Source organism: Tasmannia lanceolata, unplaced genomic scaffold (genome assembly GCF_043159265.1).
Source record: "Tasmannia lanceolata isolate RefF3 unplaced genomic scaffold, GAP_Taslan_0.1 ptg000015l, whole genome shotgun sequence".
Lineage (NCBI taxonomy): Eukaryota > Viridiplantae > Streptophyta > Magnoliopsida > Canellales > Winteraceae > Tasmannia > Tasmannia lanceolata.
The window spans coordinates 34469507-34488456 of NW_027518692.1; the positions used below are offsets into that span (position 1 = coordinate 34469507).

At 36.9% G+C, this 18950-nt stretch overlaps 2 long non-coding RNA genes across 2 annotated transcripts; one reads left to right on the forward strand and one right to left on the reverse strand.

Moving 5' to 3' along the window:
- The first annotated feature begins 1670 nt into the window (after positions 1–1670).
- Positions 1671–3526, forward strand: LOC143892498 (uncharacterized). The gene is made up of 4 exons (XR_013255497.1): positions 1671–1801; positions 2074–2250; positions 3106–3150; positions 3348–3526. It is a non-coding gene; the product is annotated as an uncharacterized LOC143892498 (long non-coding RNA).
- Positions 3527–12281: 8755 nt separating this feature from the next.
- Positions 12282–18175, reverse strand: LOC143846797 (uncharacterized). Its single transcript, XR_013234852.1, has 4 exons — positions 18051–18175; positions 17611–17671; positions 15297–15369; positions 12282–12707 (listed from the first exon to the last, which is right to left on the reverse strand). It is a non-coding gene; the product is annotated as an uncharacterized LOC143846797 (long non-coding RNA).
- Positions 18176–18950: the final 775 nt, after the last annotated feature.

Sequence of the window (18950 nt, forward strand, 5' to 3'; positions counted from 1 at the left end):
ATTCTCTCTCTTTTCCTCCATGCTTTTCCTTTTCTTTTTTCGATTCAGAAAAACCCAGCTGTTTCTACCCATCCACCGCCTGACGCAGATCACACCGTTATCCGAGCAGACTCGGCCTCCATCCTCAAGCTCGATCATGATTCCCACATCCTCCACCGTTCTCCACCGTTCTCCACCGTCATCTGACCCACCGAAGTAACTATTCCATAAAGAAAAGCAAAATGCAAGATAGGGTTTTCACTTTTCCCTTTTGATTTTTTTGCTGTTTTTATTTCATTCTTCTTTCAGGTGACCTTAATGTTTCTTATAGTGTTTCAGTTATTTTGATATTGGAGAAATTGGCTTCATTATTGATGTTCATCATAGTTACTTTGTCTATTGTTTGGTATTTCTGATTTTTGCATAGATCATAATTAACTTTTGTAACCATCTTGACTGTTGAATTTGGGTTTGGGTTTTTACTTTTTCTCTTTGTCTGATTACCAACTGGGTTTAGGGAAATGGCTTTGAGACTTGAACCCTTCGTTTTGTTCTCCTCTCTCTTACTTCTCTATCTATTTTGGAATAATTGGTTGTTTAAAGTTATGTGATTTATTAGTTCATTTTTCTCTGGGATTTGGGTGCTTATGTGGATAAAATTCATGACCTTCTTTTTGGGTTTGATATATATATTGACCAAAATCGTATGTCTTCGTGTTTTTATATCTTGGCTCGAGTCTGAGATTTCTGGTCTGGTTTTTGTGTTTTTTTTACTGCAGATTCACAAAATCGTTTTTGGGTTGTTTATCTTGACAAAATCTTAGATCTCTATTAATTTTTTTATTCTTAAATAAATGGTTTGATTCTTAAATAAATGGTTAGAAGATTGATGATTGCGAGTAGAGCTTTTGGTTTCTGATTCTGAACTCTTTAGGCCATGTTTGGATTGCTTTCTCTGGAAATAATTTTCTTTTCATAATTTTGGGGGAAATAATATCATTATGTTTAATTTAGAGGGATATTATCATAAATTGGTGGATTTAGTAAAATTGAATAGGGTTGGTTCAAGTTATCTTTTTCCGTGTATAAACATGTAGGAAATTTTACAAATATTTTTCCTTTCCAAACTTTTCCAGCAAATTCCATTTTGTATATGGGTTCTATAGTGCTGATTCCATTTGTTCTAGCAATTTGCATATTGCTCTATTTACAGTGTCATCAGCAGTCTTGGCACTGAGCCATAAGCTTTCTACTAATTTCATGTTCTACTTTGTTTCCCTTAATGCATTTGTTCTATAATGGGAGTTTGAATTTTTTGTATCATATTTGTTAGAGATTTAGGATGAGGATTTTTAGTTTAGGAGTTCTGTAATGGCAAATACATTTGTTCTAACCATTTTATTTTTGCTCTATTTGCAATTTCATTAACTAACCTTGGTACGGAACCATATGTTCGAAACTTATGGCAACTGAATTAGCTTTCTACTAATTTCCTATTTTCCTCAGTTTCCCTTAATTCATTTCTTCTATAATGGGAGTTTGAATGTTTTGTTTCATATTTGTTAAAGCTTTAGGATGATGATTTTTAGTTGAGAAGTTCTATACCGGTAAATCCATTCGTTCTAACAATTTTATTTTTTTTTGCTCTATTTGCAATTTCATTAACTAACCTTGGTACGGAACCATACGTTCAAATGTACCTAGGTCTACCTATCTCTTGCTCCTTGCTAACATTTCAAGGCTGATCTTGCTATCTTCTCCATAGGAAAGTGTGACAGGAAACTGCGGACTTCTTAACATGTCTTGCCAGGATCCAAGAAAGGTTAGATTTTGGGCTTTTCACTGTACTCCTACCTTCACCCGGTCTTTTGTTTTATTATGATAAATAGGATCTTGGGGGAAAGATAGGGTTTTTGAGTATTTTTTCCTTTTCACATTTCCAATATAACTGCACATAATCGCATAACATAATGCTTGGGGTATTTCTTTTCAAGAAGGATAGGCTTCTCCGGTATTCTTTTCTTTTTTATATTTTCTAACATGTTCATACTCTAAATTCAACTGTAATCATTCTGTTTTTTGTCTCCAATCCAGTTTTGTGCAGACTAATATGATTTCAAAGGCTAAAGCTGAAGCATCAATTTTAAGTTGCACAAGTAAATATCTATGCAAGCAACTTAAGGATCTGCAATTGAGTCATAGGCCTTGCGCTTCGGGGGTCACTGTGGCGTGACTGAATGTAGAGCAGTCCACTCCTACAACATTTGATCAGTAGATTATTTAGAACTTGGGAAGATGATCGGTATACATTAGTTTTCCCTTCAAATTTTTAATTATTTTAACTGGTGTCTGAAACTCTGTAGATAAAATGCATGTTCAGAGCTTTGTTATGAATTTCTTAACAGTGAGAGAGAAGTATTTGAATATTTCCATAGATATTATGTATCCTTATCTTTATTTGATTGTGTTTTTTTTTGGCATTATTGGGTTTATGTATGTGTCCTATTCATGGATATCCACCTTTGGGTGCCTTTGGAATATTGCAGTTGAATGCACATCTAAATGAATCCTTCTACCTCAAATGTTTTGCCGTCCACAGGTTCATAAATTTTGTTCGGTCTTCAATTTCATGTTTTAGTTTTTAATCTCTATGTTGAACTTGATAGCTTTATGTTCGATATTAGATTCCCTGTCAAATGAAGCCATGAATTGGCTTCATGGCTTCATGAATGTTCTGTTTCCTACAACTAAAAGCGATGCTTAAGTAATACATGTTGGGACCTCTGCTCCCCGATGTAATTTTCATGGTATGAATAAATTTGTCATATTTCAAAAATAAATTAAAATTGAATGCTCAACTAGCCTAGCATTTCCCAATAAAAAATAAAAATAAAAATAAAAATAAGCTAGCCTGTTTGGTTGTTTCTAAGAAAACTTAAGTATTTTGATCATGTCAAAGCGCATTTTTTTTATTAAGATTTCTATGTTACACAGGTATCCTAGAAACTGCTACGATTTAACATTTCTTCAGCCTAAGTTTTCATGATGATATATTGATATCCATGGCAAAGATGGAATGCAAATGAAGCTGATCATCTAATTCATTTCCATCTGTTATCCTTGCAGAGTTGTGAGGCTCCGAAGTTATGGAGCTCAAAGAAGATGGCGAAAGTAAGAAGCTTAAAGCCGATAAAGAAGCCATTGTCGAATGCTATTATTTTTCATACTCACGGGAGCATAATTGTTACATATATTGTGAAAACAACCTTCACATTGAGAAAAGTTATCTTTCTCTAGAGATTGTTTTTCTTTGTTACTGTTTAATTTCTCTCTATTGCTTTATCAGACATTCATATTTGCTTTCACAGGTCTATCGAGAACACAAACTTCGTGCCATCTGGCATCAACAGTACATTCCATTAAAAGTACGTTCTGTCAATTCTACATATGTTTACCTTGCTTCCGCATATGGTTCAAATATTAGGAAAATTAGCAGCTAATCATCCGAAATGCGGTAGGAATTGGATGGAGATAATGAAAGGTTGTGTTCCAAGGCATGGGTGAGATTGATTATTTTATTTTTTAATGAACATCATAACAATAGAAGTTGGATCAGGCTTGGGATAAAAAATTTACTTTCAACAGGTCTTAACGAAAGTGTTAATATAGGGCCTCCTTTTTTTTTGTCAAAATTACTTTCCTGTTTGGTTATCTGTGGTTTTATATCTCTCCCCTGATAGTAGTTGTTGATTTAAAACCTAATGTCTCCTATGAATTTCGCCATCTTCTATTCTTTTCTAAAATTTTAGACAATAGATTTCCTCACAAACAGTTTTTCATGAGAAACAAATTATTTATGTTGTTTTCCATCACATGGATGGTTTGGATCGACCTGTGATGTGGTCCGCACAGTTCCTGTCCAGGCACTATGCCGTCGAATTCTACAAATGACCCTTGCATAAGCAAGTGCAGCATATCCGCAGATCGGGGCTTTTCTTTGGCTGACGTCCGCAAACGCCAACAGCCGTGTCCACCACTAGCCTTCTCCAGCAAGGCGTAAAGGAAGATTGAAGGCTGGGAAAAGGAACTCCCTATTCATATACTTAAGGCCTCACCTATGAACCAAAATCCCCTTCCGAAGATCCCTCTAATTTATTATCATATTTTCTTCTTCTCTCTCTCTCTCTCTCTCTCTCTCTCTCTCTCTCTCTCTTGATGGAGGTATCTACATAATATATATGGTGTAGCTCTTTTGTAAATTGTTATTTTTATTTGATTTTTTTCTTTATGTAATTTTTTTTTTCCCTTCACAGTTGGATCAAGAAAATGTGCCATGACACCTACTTCCCGCATTTTGCAGCCTTCACGAATTGCTTAAGATCGTTCTTAAAGTCGATCTGGAAGATGAAAGAAAGGATGTTTTCCTCTTGAAGATAGAGTGTTTTAGATGGAGGCAAGTCACGGCTTCTCTTCTCCAGTTTTTGCTCTCTGTTTAAGCGATATTCTGGTTGGGGGTAGGATTTAAGGGTAGGTTTCTAGAAAACCAGTCTTGCGTTTATCATTGCTGAAGCTCTCTAATCAAGATCAGTACAGTTTAATTGTACTCTGGTTATCATAGCACATTTAATCTAATTTTTTAATTCAAATCATCACATAGGAAAACCGAATTGGATGAGGATCCATGCAATAGAAGTGGGTCCTAATTACAGTTGACATTCAAAAAAAGCTTCATTTATTTTTGAAATTGATAGCCAAGTCTTGCAGAAGCTTCTTCCTTGTGCTTAAAAGCGGCTGTAAAGATCCAAAGAGATTAAATGGGGGTGAACTGATCTAATTTCAAAGATATGGTAGGTTGTATTTTATAGGCCGAGATATTACAAAAAAAGAAAAATATTACAAAGCCTTTTACGAGATTAGTTTAGCTATCAATTTCACACATTAGTTTAGCTAAAAACCAAATGCAAGTTTCAGATATTTTTTTCCCTTCACCCTTTACAGTTATTTATATGAAGTTTCAGATATTTTATTTTACTTTTTTTATTTGTTGCCTCAAGGTGCTGTTTTTTTTTTTTTTTCTTTCTCTGAGTCTTCCTTGCTAATGTTTCTTCTTTCTTTTCCATTTAAAAAAAAAAAAAAAAGGTTATGAGGCTTTATTTTTTGGGCCGCCCCGTTCATCGCACGGGTCTGCAACTAGTATACTATACAGCAGAAGAGAAAATAAGAGAATTTTTTGAATATTTTGAAAATTCTATGAGAATTACACATCACTTTTTTTGACTTTTTTAACAAATGCACCAATTCAAGTTCAACCCACTTATGTTTTTAAGCGCCACCTCATATAAGCTACATGAGGTGACACCTTAGGAACTCTATTCTCATATATATATATATATATATATATATATATATATATATATATATGAGGAAACTGTTGGTGAGCTTAAGCTCACCAAACTTATGGTGAGCTAGCTTGCCCAATCACATGGGGTCCCACTTTGTTAGGATGATCCAAACCATTCATTTGAAAGTCCCTTACATAGATGGGGGGTGTACCAAAAATCAGCTCCATAGGATCATCCTAACCCCTCCATTTGTGGAGGACAAAAATGGACAGACACTAATCTGCCCCATTTTTGTCCTCCACAAATGGAGGGGTTAGGATGATCCTATGGAGCTGATTTTTGGTACACCCCCTATCTATGATAAGGCCTTGCAAATGAATGGTTTGGATCACTCCCCAAAATGTGGGACCCATGTGATTGGGCAAGCTAGCTCACCAACAGTTTCCTATATATATATATATATGGGGTATATATATATATTAGACCCTTTTTCTTCCATAAGACAGCCCCTTGTAGTATAAAAGTGTAGTCTTAAATACACTTGAGTAGGCTGTCCAATGCAAGAGCGAAACTGGAATGGGGTGAAGTCGAAAGGTTACAAAATTTCAATCGAAATTTCGTTATCCTCGAAATTTTGGGGCCGAAACTTAAGGAATATCCCTAAAAATTCTTAAGGATATTCATTATTTAATATTATCCCGAAATTTCTACGGGATAAAATATTACTTTATTCTATTTCGCCGGAATTTCGGTTTCGGGGAGCAAAACGCACTCCGAAACCGAAATTTAAAACCTTACTAGTCCGAAGTAAGAAAAGGGGGAGAATATATGACTTCACATAGAAAAAATCAAATTATGCTACGTGTCATGTTTTTGAAAGAGAAACTGATTACCATTTTCAGTTTTGATTTGATTACATGAAATTCCACTTTTACCCTCCTTATTCGGCCCCACTTCTAGCATGTTTACATGATCGTATCCGTTGATTTTAACGAAAAGCCATAGGGCCCAAGTAATTAATATAGGGTTCAACTTGATTGGATAACCTAGGCCGTTGATTCACCAAGCCACGATCAAGCTCTGTTTATTTTTGACTCACTAAACCGTGGATTTTTGTCTTACGCATTACTAAACCGTTCTGGATGGTATTGCCTCGTGATATTCTATAAGATCTTGATCTCACATAAATGTACCATATACAAAAATTGCCTTTTATCATTGATTGTAAAAGTGAATTTACTCAGTAGTCATGGGCTCATGGCCGAATTATCAAAAACAAAGAAAGCTGAGGTTTATCAACAACAACTAATTAGTATTTCGATCTTCTGATAGTCAGATGAATATGTTTGAAATTTACCAAATATTTAAAAAAGAGGAATGATAGATGCAAGGGCGGCTTCGCATGATTGGATCCATGTCATCTTCGGTTACCTTTTAAAATCGGTTGAAAAAGGTAAATTCGGTTGCTCTTAATGTCGTGGAATTGATCTTAACACTTATCTCTCTGGCTGTTGTTTCTAGTCAGCCAGAGAGATTTTGGGAGGCTCACTTTTTCTTATTCAAAGTCTATTGCATGTGAATAAGAAGCAACAAAATGGGGATTTTTTTGGTTGAAATGATGAAAATTTTATTCAAGATAAGAGCCGTGACTGAGGTAGGGATTACAGAGAGCCACATCCCTCTCTCCCTAGAGCAAATCTCCTTCCAAAAATCTTCGGATGTCAATATTAAGAAAATCTGGATTGAATCTGATAGTCTCGTCCTTGTCAATATCATGAAAGGTAAAAACAGATTCCGCATTCACTATATTCTAAAAGAAATACGGCATATAGTATTTGCTATGGATTTTATTATAACTCACATTTACAGGGTGGTTTTCCTAAACTTACCGAAGCTGAACTATCGCCAACACGATTAAATGATACCTTGGAAGTCCAGTTTCAAAATTAAGAAAGGATGAGCAACCGGGAAGAAATGTCATCACAGATGGAAGAGGAAGAACATGAATACGAATTAGGAGGATTAAAAAGAAAACCCCTACCCCATTTGAGGTATGTAGAGTCAATTTATTGTGAGGTCATAAAGGGGGAGGTGATCCTCTCAACACCTCAGCCACTCTAAGGTGTTAAATGAGTGGCAAATCACAGATCTCATGTCTTGTTGGTGTCATAGTCAGAAAAAAGATGATGACAAGTCAAAGAATCAGTCAAACTGGATTGTTGATTGTTAAAAGGGTCAGTTGGTAAGTGCGAATTCTCTCAAAAATATGAAATCGACTTCTATGAGAAGTTTTTTTCAGTGACAACGACCACTTTGTATGCATGTTAATTGCTCTTATAGCGATCCAGAAATAGAAGCTCTAGTAGATGGATGTCAAAAGCATGTTCTTACACGGAGAAATTGACAAGGAGATAATCATGGAGAAGCCACAGAGATTTGAGGACCAGAAAAGTCCATACTACTTTACAAGTCATGGAAGGTATCCTATAGATAGAAACTGGCATGACAAAATCATGGAGCATGAAATAGAACTGAAGGACACTATCAAACAAAAATACAATAGGGTTGCAATTCTGCTCATCCACGCTACGACTTGACTGTCAATGGAGATGACACATAAGTAAGATTGATGCATAAAAGTCTTGCAATAAGATCCGAGATCGAGTAATTGGAGCTCAATCACTTGGTGTAAAAGTAGATAGATATGTGACAAGGGAGTATTCATGTGCTAGAAGTACAATAGAAAAGGAGTTATTAGATCTCAATCACATGGTGTAAAAGTAGATAGATATGTAATAAGGGAGTATTCATGCGCTAGGAGTACAATAGAAACTTGCTTTGTGAGATTGGGATGGAGGATTGTAATTCGATCTCAATAGTTTCATAACTAAATGTGAAGTTAATTAGAAAATGATCACCAAAATAAATTGGATGATAAGATAATGTACGGACGATTAGTTAGGATTCTAATATACTAGACTCTAATCACAACTTGATATTGCTCAAGCAGTTGGTGTTGAATGCATGCTTATTTGGAGTTTAAAAGCAAGTCCATTATCAAATATGTATTTGCCCTTGGATCAAGAGAAATCTCTTTGGTGCAGAAGGAGACAACCACCACTGTCGATATGGACAACTAAGGTGGAGAACAGGCCAACCATGATGGTAGCAAAAGGATGAGTGTGACCCATGCAATAGTTGGTGTTGAATCTCAAGCATTATGGAGATTATTTGTGAGTCTCTCGTGATAGAAAGAGTACAAAACAACTGCCAAAGAATCTAATGTTTCACGATAGCAAGCATCTTCGCAAAAGGGTTGCCTTTTTTAATATTCTCAATGAGTGGGAGCATAGGTGGCGTATTTCAAATTCTAGTGGACGGTTGTTGATGTCCTTTTCAGGACCAACAAGAACTTGTGTTGACACAGAGATTGAAGCATGAGCATACTTTGGGGGGGCTACAATGGTACATGAGGGTTAGATTGGGAAACATAATTATCGAAGATTGGGAAACCTAATTATCATGAGGTTAAGAAAATGGCCCTAATTATAGAAGCAGACTAAGGAAATGGCTGGCATGGGCGACAAACAGAGCTAGGGGCCACAAAATCAAACCCCAATTTCAGCATATGTTGAGATTTGCCATTGAAAAGGCTGAAAAGCTGAGAAACGGGTGGAGGAGGCAGTGGAGATTGTCAACATACAGGTAAAGGGAGAGGGGGGGGGGGATGTGGCGGGGCTGTAAATTGTAGCAAGTCTTTGGGTTGTGTTGACATATTGAAGGGGATGCCTTGTCCCTATGTGTACTGCTGTACGTAAAGGGTGCCTACTGTAATTTTTGGACATTGAGTACAACCTAGTCTCATGAGCATAGAATCGACATTCAGTGGGAGTGCTGGCGTTGTCGCCGACTCTTGCATGAAATTTTATTTTCGGACATACACATAACCATGAATATAATTTTGATCAGTGACGATATATAAACTTCCATTATGTGTGTTTCATTCAATTCACATTGGATTGCTTATTATATTCAGAAAACAGAACACGTAATTTTTGGCTTTGTATTGGTATTTCAGACTAAAACAATGTCCTCCATATTGAGTAAGATCTATTTAAAAAGGATTGGAAAAGAAAAGGAGAAAAACAGTATGGTAGCGAAGGAAACGAAGGGTTGTATTTGTACTCACAATATGGTCCCTCTAAGCTTCTTGACAGCCATCAGCATACTGCTCATTCCAGTCTTTCACCTAGAATTTCCAGAACTGATCCTGACCTCATTCTCTCCTTCCTTCGAGCCAAAGATCATGTGTAGCTGTGCATCGTGCTTTTTTCCAGATAAATGCTGCACATAAGAGGCCATGCCAGAGCATGAAATGTGGCACATTGCACCATGCTATCCTCAAAACCATTCATTGGAACTTTCCTTGAAATGTTCCTGCTTTGCATTGTATTGCTTTTCTTGAAGGAGTTAACCGAAGTCATTCTATGCCACCATTGTGTTGCATTTCTTGACGGAGTTAACCAAAATGTTGCAATATAATCGTGGCATTTTGAAAAGGTCGGAGATAATTGTGACTATGCTTTTGACTGCCCTCCCTCCCTTACACATATACTACCCACCCCTTTCTCCCTCCAATGCCCCCTCGAAAAATATTGTAATAAAAATATCATATTGCAGCCATAAAGATATTCATGGTCGAATTTATGGAACTTAGATTGAATCAATTGGAATGGCTACTACAAAAAGGAATATAGAATGTATCTTCCCACACCACAAGGACGCACCATATAAGCTACTAGAAGACACCTAAAACCAAAGGAGTGTATCATAATAAGCACAAGGATAAAGAAAATGCAAAAAAGAGTCATAGAAAATGGCGATATTCCCCACTCCCCACCCCCCTTTCTCTCTCTCCCAACCATAATAAGAAAAATAACAGCTAAAATAGAGACAGAGAGACAGATATGTAGAATCCAGATGTAGCTCATGTAATCACAAAATCCAAATTATAGAGCAGCGATGGATGCCTGAAGAGAGATCCAACCGATTGATGAAAGACTCACCAATCAATTTTCCTAACTCTACCTTTATGTGCCAGGCATGTAACGATGCCTATCATTTTGATAGTCATATCTAAGATAGGCATCTGACTTATGTCTGGCTAGACAGTTGAAGAGTTCCACTAGGAAAGGTGAACTACAAAAAAGAGCAAATGAATAAAACAAAGTGTTCACGGTGCTAAGACTAAGGGTCAAGGACATTAGAACCTACAAAGGACCCAAAACTACAAAAACAATCGCATCAAAAAACTGTAATTCCAACTACAACGATATTTATCATGACAATTTTGGAAATGGGAAATGATATGCCCACCCAACATTTAGTCACCCCATATCTTTTATATGATTACCAAAAGTACCTTATGATTTCCCTCCTTCACATAGACCACGACTCACCCTCCCTCAATCCGACGCCCACTCCAGCCCCCCCCCCACAAATGATTGACCCTCAAACACTATCAATGGTCTCACTGTGGTGAGGCCAACCTTTAATCCTAGAAACAGTCACACTACCACCAATATTTGTAGGTGATCCATAGTGGGACTTGCCTCTACCTCCCCGCCTCTCCCTCCTCGCTACTTCCCACATCTTAGGTAGCCCCTCTCCCTCCTGGTTTCCTCCCACATCTTAGGTAGCTACTCGACTAATGTCTTGTTTGACACATGCAGCACCCTAGAGAGCAAAATATTAAAGAAAGCAGGAGAAGAAGAAGAGAAGCAAAGCATTAACGACATTCAAATTTAAAAAAATTAGGATTCGGAAGGCATCCAGCAGCAAGAAAATTATTGTATTAAAGATATCCAATGCCACCATACAGATATCCATGATGGAATATGAGAAATTTGTTTCAATAAATTTGAATTTCCCTAAAAAACACAAGAAAAGACACCATGAGAGAGAGAGAGAGAGAGATATAGAATCCAGATTACTAAGCAACGATGGATACCTTCAAGAGAGATCCAACAGGTTGATGAAACGCTCATTCATCCACTTTCTTCCTCTTTCTTTATCTGCCAGACAAGTAACGATCCCTTCCATTTGATAGTGATATCTATGGTAGACACCTGACTTATGTCTGGTTCAACGGTTGAACAATACAGTACTGGGTGAGTGAACTATTAAAAAGAGCGGAAGAAGAGAATGGACTTTCCTCTCTACCATTTTTAAGGCAAAGAGCATGGGCCTGAAAAAGAGGGAGAATTCCATCATGGGCTTTCCTTGTTGGGATGATCGGTTGGACGAATTGTCTCACGATTCTCTCAAAGGGCTTTTGGGTCAGTTGGATATGAAGCTGGAGATTGTGAAGAATAGAGCTGAGTGTCTGGAGCCTCCAATTGATAACGAATTAATGACACCCCTCCCACCTTTTCTTTCTATGTCTCTCAGGCTTTTTGCATGTCGACACACGAATACAGAGTGTCGAACATCCCCCCCACCCCCGCCCAAAAAAAAAAATGGGGACACGGCTTAAAACAGAAAGTGCGTGCGTGTGATTAGTGGACATGATAGTAAACACTGAATATAATATTGGAATAAGAGCTAAAAGCAAAGTTTATATCAAATGGAGTAAATAATAAAAAAAGGTAAACACAATATTCAATAGTAAAACAGAATGTTATCATACAAAACGCGCTGACCCGCCCATAATAGGTCGAACACTTCTACTAGTTCATTTACAAGAGTTGAAAGCAGTGTCGACACGTATGTCAGTGTCGACACGAAACGACGTGACACAACACGTGTGTAAGCAATATATTCAAAGTGTCGGTTAAACCATAGCGCAGACAAGTAACGATCCCTATCATCTTAATAGCCATATCTAAAGTATGCAAATGACTTCTATCCGGTTAGACTCTTGAAGAATTCTACTTGGAGTGAACTATAAAACAAAATAAGTGAAGAGGAAAATCATAGTGTTATTAGCACTCAAATTCGTGAAAATTGAATTAGAAAAGGACACAAAAATAAAATTAATGCATAAAAAACACGTATTACAATAGTAAAGATATTCAACATGGAAATTTTGGACATGGGAAATGATATTCCCACCCACTATCTAGTCATTCCACACTTTATCATTTAGTTATTTGGCAAAAGTACCTGTTGACTACACTCCTTCACACACACACCAGCAAACCTTTCTCGCTCCAGCACCCCGTTGAAAGCACGCTGATGACTAACCCCTCAAAACACTGCGAATGGTCTCACTATAGCGACATCCACCTTAAATCCTCATAATAGTCACACTGCCACTCCTATTTGTTGATGATCATGGTGTGGTCCACCTCTCTCCTATTCCTTCTTTTTAGGTTAGCTACCTGGCTAATATTTGGAATGACACAATGAGCACCCAAGAGTGAAATATTAAAGAAAATAAGTGAAGCATTAATGGAATTCCAATTTTTGATAATTATGAAGGCATGCATTAATGGAATTCCAATTTTTGATAATTATGAAGGCACTAAGCAACAAGAATAACAGTGAACTAAAAAATGTTATTGCAACCATAAAGATGGGGAAATGATTTATGCGCTCCAGTGTTTTGATAAACATGCACTCCACTTGTTTGTCGTGTAGTATTTAAAGGGATGTCAGAGGATACTACGGTTCTCAAAAAGCTTTTAAAACCCTTTAAATACTACACGACAAACAAGTGAGCGCATGTTTATCAAAACGTTGGAGCGCTGAAATCATTTCCCTAAAGATATTCATGGGGGAATTTATGGAACTTTAGTTCGAATGAATTTGAATGGTTGCTAATATAAGGAAGATAAAATGCCTCTTCTCCGGTGTTGCACGAATTCGGATTCGCATGTCGGGATCCAACACGATTTCACGATTTCAAGGTGTTAGAAGGGGGGGAGATAGATGAACAATCCAGATGTAGCTCCTGTAATCATAAAATCAAGATAACCGAGCAACGATGGACACCATGAAGAAAGATTCAGCAGATTGACGAAATACTCATCTATCGGCTTTCCTTCTCTTTCTTAATGTGCCAGACAAGTAACAATCCCTACCATTATGATAGTCATATCTAAGGTAGACACCTGACATGTCTGATTAGACAATTGAAGAATTCCACTAGGGGTAAACTAGAAAACAAAGCAGTTGGAGAACACAGGAAGCATGGTATTATTGGCACTCAAATTAATGGAAATTGAGATGGGAAAGGACCAAAAAAAAAGGGAAAATTATTGCATAAAAACTCTCATTCCAACTATAAAGATTTTCATCATGGCAATTTTTGGAAATAGGAAATGATATTTCTACCCACTATCTAGCCATTTCAACCTTTATCTTTTAGTTAATCGGCAAAAGTACCTTTCGACTATCCTCTCTCCCTCACAAATACCACCTATCCTTTCTCACTCTAATACCCCCTTGAAAACCCACTGATGACTGAACCCTCGAAACAATACAGCTGGTCTCATTGTGGTGACATCCACCTTAAGGCCTCATAACAATTGAGCTACCACTCCAATTGTTGGTGATCATGGTGGTCTCCAACTATCAATCCTTTCCTCCTCATTTTAGGTAGCTACCTCGCTAATATTTGGTTTGACAAATGGAGCACCCTAGAGTGTGAAATGCTAAAGAGATGAGGAGAAGAAGACAGCAAGTGTAAAGAAAGCAGGAGAAGAAGACAAGAAGTGTAAGTAATAATAGCATTTCAAATTTTAGATAATTACGAAGGCACTTAACAATAAGAAAAATGGTGTAATCACATATCGTATTACAACCATAAAGACATATGAAGTGATATTTAAGCCCCTTTTCATCACCAGGGACACCCAATGCCAGTGCATGTGGCAATCAAGGCAACTAGAGTCTTCTGACGTCAAGTACATTAGCCCTCCTTTAGTCATTGATACATTGGCGCCAGGTGTCCCTGGTGATGAAAAGGGGCGTAAATATCACTTCCCTAAAGATATTTATGGAGGAATTTATGGAACTTTAGATTGAATCAATTTGAATGGCTTTTACAAAAAGGAAGATAGAATGCATCTTCCGATGTCTCAAGAGCGCAACATACAAGCCACTACATGACACCTAAAACGCAATGCATCATAATAAGCACAAGGACAAAAAATGCACAAAAAAAAAAACAGAGAGACTTAGAAATTGGTGTGGTTCATTTTCCAATCAAATGAAGAAAAATAACTATATATATATATATATATATATATATATATATATATATATATATATAGAGAGAGAGAGAGAGAGAGAGGTGTAGAATCCAGATGTAGCTCATGCAATCACAAAATCCAGATTACCAAGCAACGATGGACACCATGAAGAGAAATCCAACAGATTGATGAAATACTCACCAATCAAATTTCCTTCTCTTCCTTTATGTGCCAGGCATGTAACGATTCCTATCATTTTGATAGTCATATCTAAGATAGGCACCTGACTCATGCCTGGTTAGACATTTGAAGAGTTCCACTAGGAATAGTGAACTACAAAGCAGAGCAGGTGAAGAAGATAAGCAATGTGTTCATGACACCCAGATTCAAGGAAATTAAAACCTAGAAAGGAGCCAAAAACCATTGTTATGAAAACCGTATTCAATTAAAACATAGAAAAAATTATTTCAATCGGACATATAAATCGGAATCCAAATAAATCATGTGATTCAAAGTCGAACCATACGATTCGATTTTAAATCACACGATTTATTCAAATCGCACGATTCATATATACTTAAATGATATTTAAGGAAGGATTTATGGAAGTTTAGATTGAATCAATTTGAATGGCTATTACAAAAAGGAAGATAGAATGCATCTTCCCACATCTCAAGGGCACAACATACAAGCCACTACATGACACCTAAAAGCAACGTAATGCACATCATAATAAACACAAGGACAAAAAATGCAAGAGAGAGAGAGAGAGGCTCACTTAAATCCATGCAAGTCACATTGCTAGTCCTATTTTGTTGGCAATCGTAGTTTGGTACTCTATCTATCTCCTTCTGTGCCCAAGCAGAGTAGAAACAAAAGGAATTTTATGCAATTTTGAAAAAACAAAATACATTAACAGGCAGTAAAAGAAAAAAATATAGAGGGTACAAGGACTATATCGAATAGAAATATCAGCCCCCTTTGGAAATTTAGAGGGCTTTCAATGAAGGAAGACAAGAAGCATCTTCCCACAAACAAGGGCACAACATATAGACCACTAGGTCACATAGAGAATCATAGAACCAACGTAAAACAACCTAAGAAGACAAATAAAAATGAAAAACGCAGTAAGAAAACACAAAACAAGATACTCCAAAAACATTTTTTAATTATTTTTTTTCCACCATCACTAGGAAAAGAAGTCAGTAATCTCATCGTCATCTCTCTAAATGCGAAAAAAAAAAAAAGGAAACCCCTCTAGTAGGGTCAAAACAAAGTGAGGGAATCAGGGCAGAAAAGAAACACAAACAAGACACTCCAGAAACATTTTTCAATTTTTTTCCACCAGCACTAGGAAAAGAAATCAGTAATCTAAATGCACAAAAAAGAAATAAAGAAAGGATATACCTTTGGGTGGGGTCCAAACATTGCAAGGGAATCAGGGAAGAAAAGAAACGAATTATGAATGACAATCAAGCATTAAGACTTTAAGAGAATAAGGATCTGAAAAGGATTATTCATGACAGTCAAGCATCAAGAGAATAAGGATCTGAAAAGGCACCCAAAAAAAGGTAAAATAATTGCATCAAAAGGTTTGTATCACAGCAACAAAGATATTCATGATGGAAACCTCGTAAATTTGTTTTAAACAAATTTGTGAGAAATGGCATCTCCCACATAAAAAAAATGCAACATATAGACAAAGATGTCACAATCACACCTAAAACAAATGTAGTGCATCTAAAGAGACAGAAAAAAGGATAAAATAGCAAAAAAGAGACTTAAAAATCGTTTTTTTCCTTTCCCCCCTAAACAACACACAGAAAAAAAGAAGCCATTCAATAGAAAAAGATATGTAGCATCCGGATGTAGCTCATGTAATCACAAAATCCAGAATACCGAGCAACGATGGACAATCACACTTTAAAAAAATGTAGTGCATCTAAAGAGACAGAAAAAGAATAAAATAGCAAAAAAGAAACTTAAAAAAATTTCCTTTCCCCCCTAAACAACACACAGAAAAAAAGAAGCCATTCAATAGAAAAAGAGATGTAGCATCCGGATGTAAGCCCATGCAATCACAAAATCCAGAATACCGATTAACGATGGACAATCACACTTAAAAAAAAATGTAGTGCGTCTAAAGAGACAGAAAAAGGATAGAATAGCAAAAAAGAGACTTAAAAAAAATTCCCTTTCCCCCTAAACAACACACACACACCAAAAAATAAAAAACAAGCCATTCAATAGATAGAGATATGTAGAATCCAGATGTAGCTCATGTAATCACAAAATCCAGATTACCGAGCAACGATGGACACCATCAAGAGAGATCCAACAGATTGATGAGAGACTCATTCATCTGCTTTCTTTCTCTTTCTTTATCTGCCAGACATGTAACGATCCCTACAATTTGATAGTGATATCTATGGCAGACACCTGACTTATGTCTGGTTCAACAATTGAAGAACACATTACTGGGAGAGTGAACTATTAAAAAGAGAAGGCGATTCACAAGAAGCAAAATACCAATGCAATTTAAATTCAACAAAGTTAAGATCTAGAAAGGCACCTAGAAAGATGTAAAATGATTGCATAAAAACTTATCCCAACATATAGATATCTATGGTGTGAATTTTGAAATTTTGTTTTAAATAAATTTAAAAAGCAGTGAGGGTAATCAGACAAAAGGAAGCTTCCTCACACAAAAACAGGGGCTAGGTCAAAACTAAAACTACGTAGTGCATTCTAAGATAGCACAAAAAACATTCAAAAAAAAAAAAAAAACACAATTGAGAAACTTGGAAAAACATTTAAAAAGCATCAGAAACAGGTAAAACTATTGCACCAACAAAATTATCCCAAACATAAAAAGCCATTCATGGCATTTTAATTGTATTCATGACATAAAGTTTGGAAATATCTTCTAAACAAAAGTTGAAACACTATAAAGGGGAGACTAAAGATTAAAAAAGCACAGCAAAGAGATGGGTAAAATGCAAACAAGAGACTTAGAAAAAGAAATTTTTTTTCCCTATACTATAATCAACACATGAGAAACAACTTTAGGGTAGTCAAAAATCATAAATTACCGAGCAACCAACTGTGGACACCATGAAACGAAATCCAACAGTGACACACAAGTAAGAATCCCTGCCAAAAAAAAAAGAATATAAGGTTAGATACCAGACTAGGCCTATTTTGTTTGAATGTTGAAGAAGCACTTAGAGTAGGAGAGTGAAGTATTTTGAACCCATCTATGAACGTCCTCTGCTGAAGAACCGATTTCTCCACGAGGTTTCAAGATGTGTTACAAAACACATGTGTGTTTTCTAACTGCTCTTGAAACCTCGCGGAGAGATCAGATCTTAGCTCAATGATGCCTAACTAAAACCGTGAGAAATCGAGCGGAGAAAAAACAGATGTAGATTCTCCACGAGAGGTTTCAGTGAAAGAAGATCAATGGAGATGTATAATGGCATCAAAAAGAAGGGGGACCGAGTAGCAGAAACCCTAGATCGGAAACCCTAACCAAAGAGAAAAAGGAAACCCTAGATCGGGTTCTCTCCCAGTCCAGCGAGAAGAAGAAATGAGAAAAATGGGAGACTGAATCCCTAGAGCAAGGAGAGAGACTCCAAAACCCTACATTCGTTGAGTTTTTATAGGCTGTGTGGACTCTACGGGCCATTCCATAAGATGATCCAAACCGTTCATTTGTTCGGCGAAAATGTAAATAGAGGCGATGATTTTTTCGTTCCACTTGTAGGATAATGCGTCCCCCTGGTAACATGATTTTGACGTCAAAAAGCGTTAAAGTCTCCCCACAAGTTAAAAATGGGGCGCATAATCCTAAGGCTGGCGAAAAAATCATCCCCAAAAAAACTCATTTCGATGGGATGATTTTAACCGGGGAATAATTTGCTAGCGTCCGATGCAAAAGGCATTTCGCGGCTGGTCTGTCCCACATCAGACCAGCCACCTCATGAACAAAGACAACAGCTTTTGTCTCCATTCGCGAGGTGGCTGGTCTGACGTGCGACAGACCAGCTGCCAAAAAGCCTTTTTGTGATGACCTGGTAAATCCCTTTTAACCCTCCAATGTACGGAGGCTTCTATTATTTACCGTCTCTCTGTAGATTAGACGGGTAAGATCATTTTGTAAAAATGAATTTTTGGCACAACTATTTAAGTTACTTTGAATAGTTTGAATCATCTCATAAGGAGGTCCCATGATGTTAGATCAAATATCAAGGGTGACACTTGAGGTACAAGCAACTCGGCATTTAAAATCCTTGTCTAGTACGAGAGAGAGAGAGAGTTTATACGGTAACTCGGTGAGTGCATATGAGGTCCGGTTGTGTTTTTTCACAGCCTATCCCATGCCAAGATGAAGGAGGAGGAGGGTTGGCGTCAGCTTGGCAGCCGGTTGTAA